Below are 14,379 nucleotides of genomic sequence, written 5' to 3'. Positions count from 1 at the left end.
TCGTACAGTAAAACAGATATCAAAGCCTCAAGAGAGGATCAATTAATTAAAAAGATTACAAAACAATTTTAGATCAGTAAAACTCTTCCTGCTATTATTTCATCTATTCCTCCCTTCCATAGTGTGGTCTGAATTTTAGGGACCCAAATGGCAAAAATCAAATTTTCCAATAATTAGCAGTAATAAATACCCACATATGTAGCTTATAGTAAACATGAACTCATGACGAGCAAACAACATAATAGAAATGGGACAAACTGGAAAGTACAGTCAAATGCTTCGCATGTATTTTCAGACCCTCTGTATGCGAATCTCATCAATGTTCCATGGTTTTTAGTGCTAAACATTCGCTTTACTTCTCTGATATAACTTGGAAAGACTGAGTCTTCTGATATAAACATCAAAGCTCCATCACCTCTTACGAAGTAGACACTTGAAACCTTTGAGGTCACTGTTAATAATTTTCTGTGCACTCCTTTATGCCGAATCAATTTCAATTAAATCAATTAAAATGGCAACTGGCAATCAATTTAAATTTCACATCATTGATCTAATAAGATTAAGATTACTAAGGATATTTGAGGGACATCAGGAAATGCTGGGTTGGCATCTCTGCTTCATTATGATGTCAAGTTGGGAGATGAGCAAATTTGATTTCTTAGTGCTCCCAGATCTCAGGTATGCAAGAGACAGCCCAGCAGAACGACACCCTCCCTTTCCTAGCAGCCCTAAATCATGGAAAATGGGGGATGGAGAGTGATAACCAGGTGTGATAAGCAAGCTATTAAGAAAAATCTTTTATTTGAACAGCCTCAAGCATTAATGTTTAAAAGTGCATTGGCACTGAGAGTTTTTTATAGAAGAAAAATAACTGCATCTTTGAAAGAAGAGATACTTCAAGGCAGGCAGGTAGGTTGGAAAGAAAGGGCATTGGTTTTGGAGACAACTAGTTATCTTACCCACTGGGGTGATTAATTTTACATGTCAACTTGACTGAGCCACAGGTTGCTCAGATATTTGTCAAATGTTATTTTGAGTGTGTCTGTGAGGGTGTTTTTGGATGAGATTAACATTTGAATAGGTAGAGGAATAAAGCAGATTGCTCTCTCCAGTGTGGGTGGGCCTCAACCAATCAGTCAAAGACTTGCACAGAACAAAAAGGTTAATGCCCTCCTCAAGTAAAAGCGAACCCCTCCTGCCTGACTTGTCTCCCGGCCTTTGCACTTGAACTGTAACACTGGCTCTTCTCGGGTTTTCAGCCTGCCAATATTTGGACTGGAACGACACCGGTGGCTGTCCTGGGTCCCCAGCTTTCTGACTGTAGATCTTGGCCCCCATAATCCTGAGAGCTAGTTCCTAATGGACACTCAGTTAATCAATTCACCGCCCCACCTCTCTTTCCCTGCCTATGCTTGTATCTCCTGTATAATATTTTATATGTATCTCCTATTGGTTCTGTTTCTCTGAAGATTCCTTGCATCTACTAGTTTTAATTGTGTAGCATTGCAGCTCTCTGGGCCTCAGTTTTTTTTTATCTGTAATATGACAACTACCTTGCAAAGTTATTGTATGAACTAAATATGGAATTTAAAATGCCAAATGTGCAAATAGGTGCACAATCAGTATTAGCTCCAGATTTGCCCTTTGTGATAACATTGGTAACCTGTGCCTTTGAAATAAAAACAGCATCTAATGGTAATATTAAGTATTCATGATTTTGAAAATGACTGTCAAATGATGAAACCTCCGTGGTTTCCAATATAAACACCTAAAGTGTTCTTGCTGGAGATGAGACACGTACTTTTCTTTGTCTTTTCCTCTCTTGTAGCTTTACTGGAGGTCCTACCACTATAGCTTTGCCCTGATATCTGTCACATGCAAGAGATAGTGGAGGTGCTGTGTAAATTACCTTCTGTCTTGCCCTGCAGGACTGACTGTCCAGGAGAGTTTGTCTCATTTCTCCTGGGGAATACGGGATGTGGGATTGCAGTGGTGCTGTCTCCTGAGAACTGTGGAGAAAGGGCCGCTTAGATCTTGGGGACCTCACCTACAAGGCTGGGGGATCTGTTAGATGGGCTCCCTTCCATGTGGGTTTTAAGGTGAGATACCCTCCTGCACTCCAAGGGCTGATGCCTCTCTCTGAGTTCACCCAGGTATGACAAGCAGACTCATTAAGCCCAAAGGGAGATTTACTCTGATGCTAGGGGAGAGATGGGTGCCTGGAGTACTCTGTGTACTGAACCTACACAGTGCCCCCAACCTTTCATTAGTGTCAGACTCATATGGGGGTGAAGCTATCTAAAATACTAACACTTGGGCTGGAGAGCCTGACATGACAGTTTCAGAGTAAGGTCTCGAAATCTACATTTTGAAGAAGCCTGCCCAGATACTTCTGCAACAGGGAGGGCATGGATTTGGGGGAGCAGACTGGGGTGCAGAAGAGAGAATGATGCTACTGTACAATCCTCTCATCCACTGGTTCTTGATCTACCATCCCAGGTAGCCTAGTCTCTTGAGTTGCTTTTTAAAAAAATATTATTTATTTGGTTATGCTGGGTTGTAGTTGCAGCACACGGGATCTTTGATCTTTGTTACAGCATGTGGGATCTTTAATTGTGGCATGCAACCTGTTAGTTATGGCACGTGGGATCTAGTTCCTTGACCAGGGATTGAACCTGGGCCCTCTGCATTGGGAGCACAGAGTCTTAGCCACTGGACCACCAGGGAAGTCTCTAGTCTCTCGAGCTGATTCCTCTTCACCCTCACTGCCACCACCCTCGCTCAGGATGTCATCATCCCCTGCACAGGTCAATGCAACAGCTTCCGGACTGGATGTTTCGTCCTTCTCCACTGCCTCTTCTCATCTTTTGATATACAGATCTGATCAGCATAGTCTCCAGTCTAAAACCCTTCAGTGTCTCCTCATTGTCTCTAAATTCCTTCTGTTCAGTCACTCAGTCGTGTCTGACTCTTTGTGACCCCATGGACTACAGCACGCCAGGCTTCCCTGTCCATCACCAATTCCCAGAGCTTACTCAAACTCACGTCCATTGAATCAGTGATGCCATCCAACCGTCTCATCCTCTGTCATCCCCTTCTCCTCCTGCCTTCAATTGATCCTTCCCAGTATCAGGGTCTTTTCAAATGAGTCAGTTCTTCGTATCAGGTGGCTTAAGTATTGGGGTTTCAGCTTCAGCATCAGTCCTTCCAATGAATATTCAGGACTGATTTCCTTTAGGATTGACTGGTTTGATCTCCTTGCAGTCCAAGGGACTCTCAAGAGTCTTGAGAGTCCCTTGGAACTTAAGGGGACTTGGAAATTCCTTAAGGGGCTCAAACAAACAAGGCATTCACATCCATGACTGGGTCCCTTTTCAGCCTGGCTTCCTGCTGGCTGATCCCTTCTCCCTCTCTCTCCACCTGTAATCATACTAGCCTTCCTTGTGTTCCTGGAATGCACCAAGCTTTCTCTCCAACCTTGACCTTAGAAGAGGCTATTCCCTCTCCCTGAGACACCTTCCCAAATCCCATTTGCCCTAGTTTACTGCCTCTTCCTCTTTGAGATCTCAGCTTCTTGAGGGAGGTTTTCCTGATCTTTCAGAGTCAGGGAATTCCCTCCCCAAAGTGTAACTAATGTTCCCTTTCACATCACCTGTTATGTTACTATGATTCTTTCTTTGATGAGTGCCTTCCTCATTAAAAGGCTTCCCTGGTGGCTCAGAGGTTAAAGTGTCTGCCTGCAATGCGGGAGACCCGGGTTCGATCCCTGGGTTGGAAAGATCCTCTGGAGAAGGAAATGGCAGCCCACTCCAGTATTCTTGCCTGGAGAATCCCATGGATGGAGGAGCCTGGTAGGCTACAGTCCACGGGGTCGCGAAGAGTCGGACATGACTGAGCGACTTCCCTTTCACTTTTCACTTCACTTTCCTTATTAAAACACAAAATCCATGTATGGGAGAACCATGTCTACTGAATTTCACCAACACTCAGTAAAGGCAGACACATAGCAAACACTCAGTAGCAATGATTTGTTAGTAAATAACCTCTCCAAAGTTCTTATCATCTTAGCAATTTTATATCTGCTTGATGATTAAAGAGAAAATAAACACACTCTGCTAATTATAGCACCCAGTTCAGTTCAGAGGGCACTTACTCTCGGAATCTTTCCAGACACATTCCTTCCAAATCAGACGATCTTCCTATAAGGTCCTAGAATTCTACATTTACCTATGTTACTCCTCATATCTATCTTGCTTGCCTTCAAGGTCAAGAAATGTCATATTCATCCCTGTATCCCTAACACATAGATAAAGTGCTGGGTACATGGTAGGATCTCAATAAACTTGTTTTTAGATGAATTACTGGATGATTGTATAACTGCTACTATAAAGGGTTAAACAAACAAAAAAGGGATACAAAGAATGGAGGGGCTATTTCAAGGAAGAACAAAAGATTTTAATTCTTGGTTGGGGCACAAGGCTGGGCCATTCACAGTACATGTATGTATGTGGGGCCTTCTAGAACTGGCATGTAGAAACTCGGATGTAAGCAGAACCTTGAACATCTACACTGTGTAGAACTTAACTCCAGGCACTGAGATTTGGTTGCCCCAAAGAAAAAAGCCACAGCAAAAGTAATATATCATATATAATATGAGGGACAGAAATCCTAAAGCATTTAGATGGCATATTTTCTCTCTTTCTTCTTAAAAAAATCCAACATGACTGCATGCATCCTTGCCAATGGCTTTGATTTTCTCATATCAGGTCCAAGTGCCATTGTCCTTCTCAAGTGCCTTTCTAAAAACCCATAGGAGAGTTGAATACCATACAGCTCAGATTTCAGGATCCAGACTCCCCACCAAAGAAATGGACCAATGTCAGTTGTGGAAAACCCACATATCACCTTCGCTGCAATATCAGTCACTGAAGGTTCTTCAAACCATGAGGTGACATAACAGTGCAATCTCATGGCCGTCTTGAATTGTCCAAACAAGAAACACCAACTATATTTTTGATTTCATTTAGAACATTTAATGCAAAGGGGTCAATGGCGAAGGATTTCAAGGTTGATGATTTTTTCAGAGACAGACATGAAGCATTTGGAATCTGTGGGGGTTTCCTAATGGGAACGGGAACTCTTTACCATGCAAAAGATACCATAAGACACAGAGTTGTGGGGAAGTAATGAAAAGAATAATTCCTGGCAGAATGTATCCAAATTAGAAAGATATGTGAACACTTCCACCATCTACTAGTTAGAGGGGCCATCAGGACACTCAGAACAAGCAGATGTTTTTCAGCCATGAAGACTACAAGAGATTGGAATCAAGGGTCCATTTCAAGCCTCAAACAAAACACTTTCTTGAATGGCCACAATGAACTTCAGAATGAAAATGAAATGGGAGTGGACACGAGCCAGGATGCACGCGTCACTATGCTAACTCCTACCGATGAACTGATGTGAGAGCTTTAATGATCCCCCAAAGAAGTCTGTGTTTAGGAAACTAAACACAAAGCTCATACCAAGGAGAATTTCTCTGAAGGCACAAAGACCTGGTACAATTAGAAATATTCCTAACTGAAGACTATGTGAAACAGGGTGTGAAGATCCTAAAATCTATTGAAGGTAAAGCCCAAGAAGGCAGCAGGTTGAAGAAAGACTGTCTTGGAAACTGGGAAGGGCATGCGGTTGGTAGGGCATGATCAAATAACACTGAAGGAAGAAGAGGCAATGGAAGACTCCAGTGGGACAAAGGACTAATTCACGAGTAATCCTATCAAATTACTCATTCAATGTCCTCACCTACTGTGAGCCCCTGGACAATTAACTGGGTTTTATGAGAAAAGGTTCATGCTATGGTCAGTTGAGTGTCACTGAGGAGAATGCTGAAGACTTGAAAATATGAGGTACAACTCAGTGTATGTGGTGGGGGTCGGGGGGGTGGCTTATGTATTTAAGAGTCCTCACCAAAGGTATATACATTTAAGAACCATAGCCACTGCCACTGTACTAATCAAATCAAGACAATGAGAGCACAAAGGAATACAATTTGGGGCAATTTGCCCATGGATAATGCAAACTGGCTATGTAGCGACTCTCTTTTATTACAAACCCATTTCAAAAATGATACTGTATTTATTGTTTTCATAAGATGACACTGAAAATGAAATAAGAGCTGGTAACTAAGGAGAAAAGGGCAACAAATTACACTTAAATCAGCAAAACACATTTAAACAGAGGCTTCACTCTCTGTGAGACACGGTGTTGGGAAATAGGATAGCACAGCAAAACCAGATGACAACTGAGGGGGCCCACGGTCTGCAGGGGAGACAAAGACACCCATGCGCCCGTGCTGAGGCCAAGCTTCCGCTCCTGCCTCATGCCAGCTCATGTCCCTCTGTCAAAACTTTCATCCTTTGAGATCAAGCTCTTCTCCCTGCCTTTCTTCTCAAGGTTATTAATGCCTTATTCACGCGATCACCCAAGTGAAGAAGACTCAGAGTCACCTGTACTCCTCCTGTCCCCTCCCGACTCACATGTAATCAGTGAGCAAACCCTCTGAATTCTGTTTGTAAAATGGCTTTCCAGTCAGTCCCTGCTTCACCCCCATCCTTTATCACTGTGTTAAACCACCTCCCTTTGGCCCCTTCCCAGGCCATTAGAATAACCTACTAGTTATGCTTTGTTCTCTAGTCTCTGCCCTCCCCCATTCATTCCCCTTTAATTAACTTCCAACTTCTATTGACAGAGTTACACCTTCAGCAAATCTCCCTTATCCTCTATTCCCAGATGAGGTTATGTTCCAGTTCTGTGCCATCACTGCACATCTATGCATCTCTGCCACGGCACATATAACCTATCCTTATGGCTAGACTGGATGCTCCTTTAATCCCTAGTGTCTACCACAGAGCCTGTTGCTCATTGGAAGAACAGGATGGAAGAACAAACAGATATTCAACAGACACTGTATAATGAATAGATTATTGGTATGAACAGTGCACTTAGAGAGGACAGAGTGATTGGTTCTACCTGAGAGATAAGGTAAGGCTTCTCAGAAGAGGTGATGTCTCATCCTGGCTTGGTCTTTTTTATTATACCATATTCATAACAACTTGGTGAAATAGATTCTGTCCCCATTTTTACAACTAAGGAAACTTAATCTCTGACAAGTAACTTGCCCAAAGTTAATACACCTATGATATGCTTTATAATGGATTTCTATGGAATACTAAAGAGTTTGGATTTTATTCCTTAGGCAACTGGGAGTCATCAATTTTTTTTTTTTAGGAGGGAAATAATGTCATCAGATATATATTTAAAGTAACTCTGGCCACCGAAGTTGGAAGTTAAAAGAGAATGAATGGGGCAAGGGAGAGACTAGAGAGCAAAATCATAACTAGTAGGTTATTCTAATGGCCTGGGAAAAAGCCAAAGGGAGGTGATTTAACACACTGACAAGGATGAGGGTGAGGCAGAGACTGACTAGAAAGCCATTTTACAAACAGAATTCAGAGGGTTTGCTCACTGATTACATGTGAGTGGGGAGGGGACGGGAGGAGTACAGGTGACTCCAAGCCTTCTTCACTCAGGTGATGGTGTGAATAAGGCATTAATAACCTTGAGAAGAAATACAGGGAGGAGAACTGGATGGAGACCTGGTGGGAAAGACAACTGGGTTGACTTCAGATATTTTAAATTTGAGATGCCAGTGGACTACTCATCAGAGGTTCACATCTTTTAAGGAGGATATTAATGTAAGGAACTGAAGCTTCATAGAGGTCTAAGATGTATTTGAAAGTAACTTTGAAGTAGGGGATGGTTAAAGCAATGGGAGTGGGCGAGGCTCTCTAGACAGCATGCAAAAGGAGAAAAACCAAGAGGACTTACCTCCAGGGGGCATCAACATTTGGGGAGTGGTAGAGGGAGGCGGCAAGCCACCCGCCTGAGAAGGAGCCATTAGAAACCAAAGGGGAGAACCAAGGGGTCACTATCATGCTCATGGAATAGATGAGCACTAAGGAGGAAAAACGTAATGCTCTCCAATGATGATACAGATGAGCCAGTTATGAAGAGACCTGATATGTGACCATCAGGTTCATAGCACCATGACACAGATGAAATTAGACATGGAGAAGCCTGGAAATTAAATAGAATAGACTGAGAGATACCAGAAAGAGCCATCAAACATAGCTCATGTACACATAACAAGGAATCTGATTCACATTTTCTCTTCTAGGAGCTGCAGATATTACTGGATTTTATTCCTTAGTAAAGAGGCAAAGGAAGCGTTTTTCAGGGACAACCGGGGAAAACCATACCCTACTGCCTGTACATAGATGCTAGAATTTTTAAATTGAATTAATGAGTGAACTGTAAACACATTTGACCTAAACCTACCTTAGACAATTTATTAGGAACTCCCAGGAAAGCAGGGCCCTCTAACAGTAATAGTGGCTCCAGGAAGTGCTAGGGAGGACATTTGCAGAGATGCAGTGACTTTCAGAAAAGCTCCAATATTTTATATGTATTAAAGTCAGTCTCTACTGCTGTTCTGTTTTGATTATCCTAAGAATACTGGCCTAGCAGTTCTTACCAAGTTAAACGTGTTGTATGCAACCCAGCAATCACTTCTAGGTACTTTTCTAATGAATGAAAACTGATGTTTATACAAAAACCTGTATGTGCACGCTTTTATTTATCCTTTTTAAAGATTTTATCTTGATGTGGACCATTTTTAAAGTCTTTATTGAATGTGTTACGATATTACTTAGGCTGGTATGTTTTGGTTTTCTGCACTGCAAGGCATATGGGATCTTAGTTCCCTGACCAGGGATCGAACCCACACCCCCTGCACTGCAAGGTGAACTCTTAACCACTGGACTGCCAGAGAAGTCACTGTGAAGGCTTACCAGCGTTGTTAGTGTTTGCCCAGATTGGAAACAATCTAGATGTCCTCCACTTGGGGAATGGATAAATAACTGTGGTATATCCATCCAACTCAATGCTAAAGAGTGAGCGTGAATGAACACTGACACACACCCTCAGCTTTGGTACGGTTCAGTGCATCACAGCAAGTGAACGAAGCCAGACTTTATGAGTCCCATGACATGACATTCTGGAAAGGGCAAAACTAAGAACAGAAAACCCATCAGTGGCTTCCAGACGCTGGAGGTAATGAGAAGCGTTGACAACATGGGGGTAGCAGGGAGAGTATTTTCTGGAGTTATAAAACTGTTATATCTTGACTGTGGTGGTGGTTGTTATACAACCACATGCATTTATTAAAACTTGCAGAACTGTACATTAAAAATGGTGATTTTACTGTATGTAAATTATACCTTATTAGAAACAATGAGAAAAAAGAATACCAGCCTGGGAATTAAGAGAACTGGGATCTAGTTTCAGTTTTGCCACTGACTAGCTGGGTAACCACAGACCATCCTCTAACCGTCTTTGGGTCTTGGTGCTCAAAATTGTAAAATGAGATTGGAAATTTTCTCAAAAAGTCTACTGATGTGCTCTAACAAAGACTCCTTTCTTTAAGCAAGGTGGTGGACCAGATGGCCTATTCCAATTCAGATGGCCTACTTTAGTTGCTAAAGTATCGTTGTGGGGGTGACTGGACTAAAATACTCAGTCTGTACACATGGTTCTGAAAAGTCTTCTTGGCTTAGGGAGTAGTGTTTCTAATTTGCGTTGTTCCATAAGATGGAGCTTTGGGCAAGTCCATCTGGTCATGTAATTCTCAACTAAAATTTGACACATATATTTTTGACAATGTGGAAAAAGCCCTTTGGGAAACACTAATGTTTAATGAGCTATAACTGGCCTTGGTAAACAATCATACTCTTATTTTTTTTTTTTCCATTTTGCAGGCACTAATTAAAAAGGCCTTTGAAGACTGGCAGCATTTACTGTCTTCATTTGCCTTATCCTCCAGCAGGAACATTGCTTTCTACTGCTTAAATTTACCCAACCTTCACCGTTACTGTTGCATTTTTATATTATCCATGTATCTATAGCCAAGAAAGACACTGAAAAGGGCACTGCAGGAGTGGTTCTACCCTACAGTGTTCCTGGGGTTGAGGGAAGCAATTACAGCTCAAAGGGGAAGATATTAAGAATAAAACTGTAATCTTGATGATGATGTTAAAAGTTTACACTTTTGACCTTGTGAAGCAGGGGTCCACAAACTATGAACTAGAAATTGTGCTTGTGAATAAAGTTTTATTGGTGCACTACTATGCCCCATTCACTTCAGACTGTCTGTGGTTGCTCTCCCATGACGGGTGGGGGCGGGGTTTTACAACAGACATTCTATGGCCTATAAACACTAAAATACCTACTATCTAGCTCTTCCCAGGATAAGTCTGCCAGCCCACTTTCATAGACTATGCCATGAACTGTGCTATATAGTTTTCACATAAAATCTCATGCAATCCTCGTATCATTGCTGTGAAATAGGAATCACTCTCTGGACAGATCAGAGGTGATATAGTGTAATGGATAGTTTGCTGTGAAGTCAGACAGACCTGTAGGAGGCTTTTTACTAGCTGTCTGAAACTGCATCTATTATTATATTCTCTGACCTCAGTTTCCCCACAAGTAAATTGAAGCTAACGACAGTACTGATTATGCTAGGGTAAATGTCAAGGGTTGATGTGACAATTAGTGCATTGCTTTGCATATAGTAAATATTTAATACTCATCAGCTATATGAGAAACAGCTTTTAGTATCCCTGGGTGTTTTTCTTCCTAGAAATATCCTGTAATAAAGAGCTAAGGATGCCCCCTGTAAGTTTGATTATAGATTAATTTGGTGGATCCCAGAATAATTTGCACCACTCTGTGTATTACATAAAGCACCTTTTTTTCCCTTGTCTCTCATGCATCGAGCATAATAAATAACATGATATTATTTCCTGCTCTGTACTGCATTTCACAAAAGACAGCTGCAGGTGCCCTGATATGGTTGAGTTTCCTGCAGGAACATGGAAGCAAGCAAGACCACCAGATGAATAGCCTGGCCACTCCACAGAAGACCGAAAGGCTGCAGGAGGGAAGGAAGCACCTCAAAGGCACCAAAGGGAACGAGAGTAAAGCAGGGCCAAACACTGATTATGTTGCTGGCAAATATCAGGCAGTTACAGGGCCATTGTGAATAAAGGCAGGGCAGTTAGAGACCAGCATTTTAGCTGAAGGATGGTTTTGGCTTTAGATAATGAGCTGCTTCAGGAATTTTTGTCACAATTCATTGAAAGAGCCCATAAATGGATGTATTTACTACGAGTCCACCATACACATTTTTAAAGCACCTTACAGTTTTTCTCTCTGGTCAGCATGCAGAAGAGGGGCAGGAAGAAAAAGGAGGGCGGAAACTTCATCTCTCCTGTGCTCAGATAACCTACAGTGACAGGCCGGAGCCCTCCTGGTCTATTTGTGATGATTTTGGCCATATTACTGTCATGGGGCTCCTGGTGGCTAAGTGACAGTGACTGGTATAGAAGAAAAGTTTCAGGTAAATTTCAAAACATCAGTTAAAAGTTACAAAATTACCCTTAATTATCTATTAGTTTACTTCCTCTAGAAACAGGGTAGAATGAGCTTTCAGATGGATGTATCTAATTTGGAGGTCTGATTACAAACTGAAGTAACTGATTTCTGTATAATTTCTACATCCAAAAGGATGTTATTTCCTTGAGAGGAAATCTTTAGAGTCCATTCATTTGTTTCATTTTGGAGTTGATTTCCAAGTTTGTGGCAGGTTCTTTTGAATGCCTCTAGTGGGCATTCAAGACTTCATCCTTGGAGAACTGGGTTCCTCTTTAGAAATGGCAGCCCAATATTTAGCTATAGATCTTGTAAATAAAGTGGGTAATCAAGCATGGAGAAACATGGTGGGTCCAAGATAAAGCTTGGAAAAAAAACAAATAATCCAATTATAAAATAAGTAAAGCATCTATAATAGATGTTTACCCAGAGAAGATACACAAATGGCCAGTAAGAACTTGAAAAGGTGTCCAATATCATTAGCTATCAGGGAAATACAAATCAATATCACAGTGACATTCTACTTTACACATATTAGAATGGTTATAATAAAAAAGACATACAATAACAAGTGTTGGCAACTATGTGGAGAAACTGAGACCCTCATAGACTGCTTGTGGGAATATAAAAGGGTACAGGTTGCTCTGGAAAACAGTCTGGCAGCTCCTGTAATGGTTACACATGGGAGTTACCTTATGACTCTAAAATTCCATGCCCAGGTATATAACCAAGAGAAATGAAAAGAAGTCTATACAAAATGTTGCACAAGAATGTTCAAAACAATATTATAGAAAATATCCAAGATTCATAAACAATCCAAGTGTCCGACTGATGAATGAATAAATCAAACGTGGTACACTCATATGATGAAATACAATTTGGCAATTAAAAAAAATGAAATATTGACACACGCTTACAACATGAGTGAACCTTAGGAACATTATTCTAAGTGAAAGTAGCCAATTGCAGAAGACCACGTATTGGATTATTCCATTCATAGGCAAGGTCTAGAACAGGCAAATAGAAAGCAGATTAATGGTTTTTAAAAGCTGTTGGTTGGGGAGCATTGGGAAGAAATGGGGAATGACTGTTAGTGGGTATTGGGTTTCTTTCTGGCGTGATGAAAATGTTTCAGAATTAATTGTGGTGATGGGGCACAACTCTGTGACTGTACTAAAAAATCATTGAATTTACACTTTAAGTAGTTAAACTGTTTATTCTGTGAACTCAATATTCTGTAGGTTATCTCAATAAAGCATAGTATAAAAATAAAGCTTTGATATAAACCAAGGAGGTTGATTTACTTTTGCGGCTTCTATTACGGACCACCAACTATGTACTGTGCTTACTGTCATACTGCACTGAGTGACATATCTGTTTGAGCTCATTTAATTCTCATAACATCCTATGAGGTGAGTAGATTTACTGATCTCACTTTTCAGAGATCAGGAAATTGGAAAATAGACAGATTAAGTAACTTCCATGAAATAACACACCAGTAAGTGTTGGGGCCAAGATTTAAAATTCAGGCCTGTGTGAAATTCACGGTTTCTCCTTGTTTCTTTTAAAATATTTTAAACAGTTAATATGAACATATTTCAAGACACAAAATGACTTAAAAAGCATAAATCCTGTATCTCCCTTCTTCCCTGTCCCACAGGTAAGAGTCTGTATTAGCTTCTTATGTATCATTTCCTTACGCACATAAAGCACATATGCATATCTCTCCCTCTTTCATTTGCAAATGCAGCATCCTCTCGCTCCACCTTGTTCTGCACCTTGCTTTTTCTACTTCATTCAGCATCTCCAGATCCTTCCATATCATTAGTTCTCAATCTCGTGTTTATAACTTCTGAGAACACAACACTGCCCAGATGTACCACAACGTATTTATCTGGCCTCCCAATGGTGGACACTCAGGTTCTTCCTAAACTTTTGCTACTCCGTTAAAGCTTATGTTTTGAAATTGCCTTCCAAAGCATGAAGGAAACACATAAGAAACTCAATCAATTGTGAATTAAGTACTCATCCTCACAAACTGGCTCCTTTGAAGGCAACAATCCTCATTTAAATGTGTTCAGTTCAGTTTAGTCGCTCAGTCGTGTCTGACTCTTTGCGACCCCATGAATCGTTGTATTGCAGCACGCCAGGCCTCCCTGTCCATCACCATCTCCCGGAGTTCACTCAGACTCATGTCCATCGAGTCAGTGATGCCATCCAGCCATCTCATCCTCGGTCGTCCCCTTCTCCTCCTGCCCCCAATCCCTCCCAGCATCAGAGTCTTTTCCAATGAGTCAACTCTTCCCATGAGGTGGCCAAAGTACTGGAGTTTCAGCTTTAGCATCATTCCTTCCAAAGAAGTCCCAGGGCTGATCTCGTTCAGAATGGACTGGTTGGATCTCCTTGCAGTCCAAGGGACTCTCAAGAGTCTTCTCCAACACCACAGTTCAAAAGCATTAATTCTTCGGTGCTCAGCCTTCTTCACAGTCCAACTCTCACATCCATACATGACCACAGGAAAAACCATAGCCTTGACTAGACGGACCTTAGTCGGCAAAGTAATGTCTCTGCTTTTGAATATGCTATCTAGGTTGCTCATGACTTTCCTTCCAAGGAGTAAGCGTCTTTTAATTTCATGGCTGCAGTCACCATCTACAGTGATTCTGGAGCCCAGAAAAATAAAGCCTGACACTGTTTCCACTGTTTCCCCATCTATTTCCCATGAAGTGATGGGACCGGATGACATGATCTTCATTTTCTGAATGTTGAGCTTTAAGCCAACTTTTTTGCTCTCCTCTTTCACTTTCATCAAGAGGCTTTTTAGCT

General features: G+C 41.4%; 1 protein-coding gene and 1 non-coding gene across 10 annotated transcripts in view; both read right to left on the bottom strand.

Moving 5' to 3' along the window:
* SAMD12 (sterile alpha motif domain containing 12) overlaps window positions 1-14,379 on the bottom strand; it is a 455,621-nt gene that overhangs the window by 183,677 nt on the left and 257,565 nt on the right. The window lies entirely within an intron of this gene.
* TRNAG-CCC (transfer RNA glycine (anticodon CCC)) lies at window positions 2,655-2,727 on the bottom strand. Its single transcript has one exon. It is a non-coding gene; the product is annotated as a tRNA-Gly (tRNA).

This window comes from Ovis aries, chromosome 9 (assembly GCF_016772045.2).
Source record: "Ovis aries strain OAR_USU_Benz2616 breed Rambouillet chromosome 9, ARS-UI_Ramb_v3.0, whole genome shotgun sequence".
NCBI classification, from domain to species: Eukaryota; Metazoa; Chordata; class Mammalia; order Artiodactyla; family Bovidae; genus Ovis; species Ovis aries.
The sequence above is the reverse complement of the archived record's forward strand: the minus strand, read 5'-3'. Positions and strand labels throughout refer to the sequence as shown.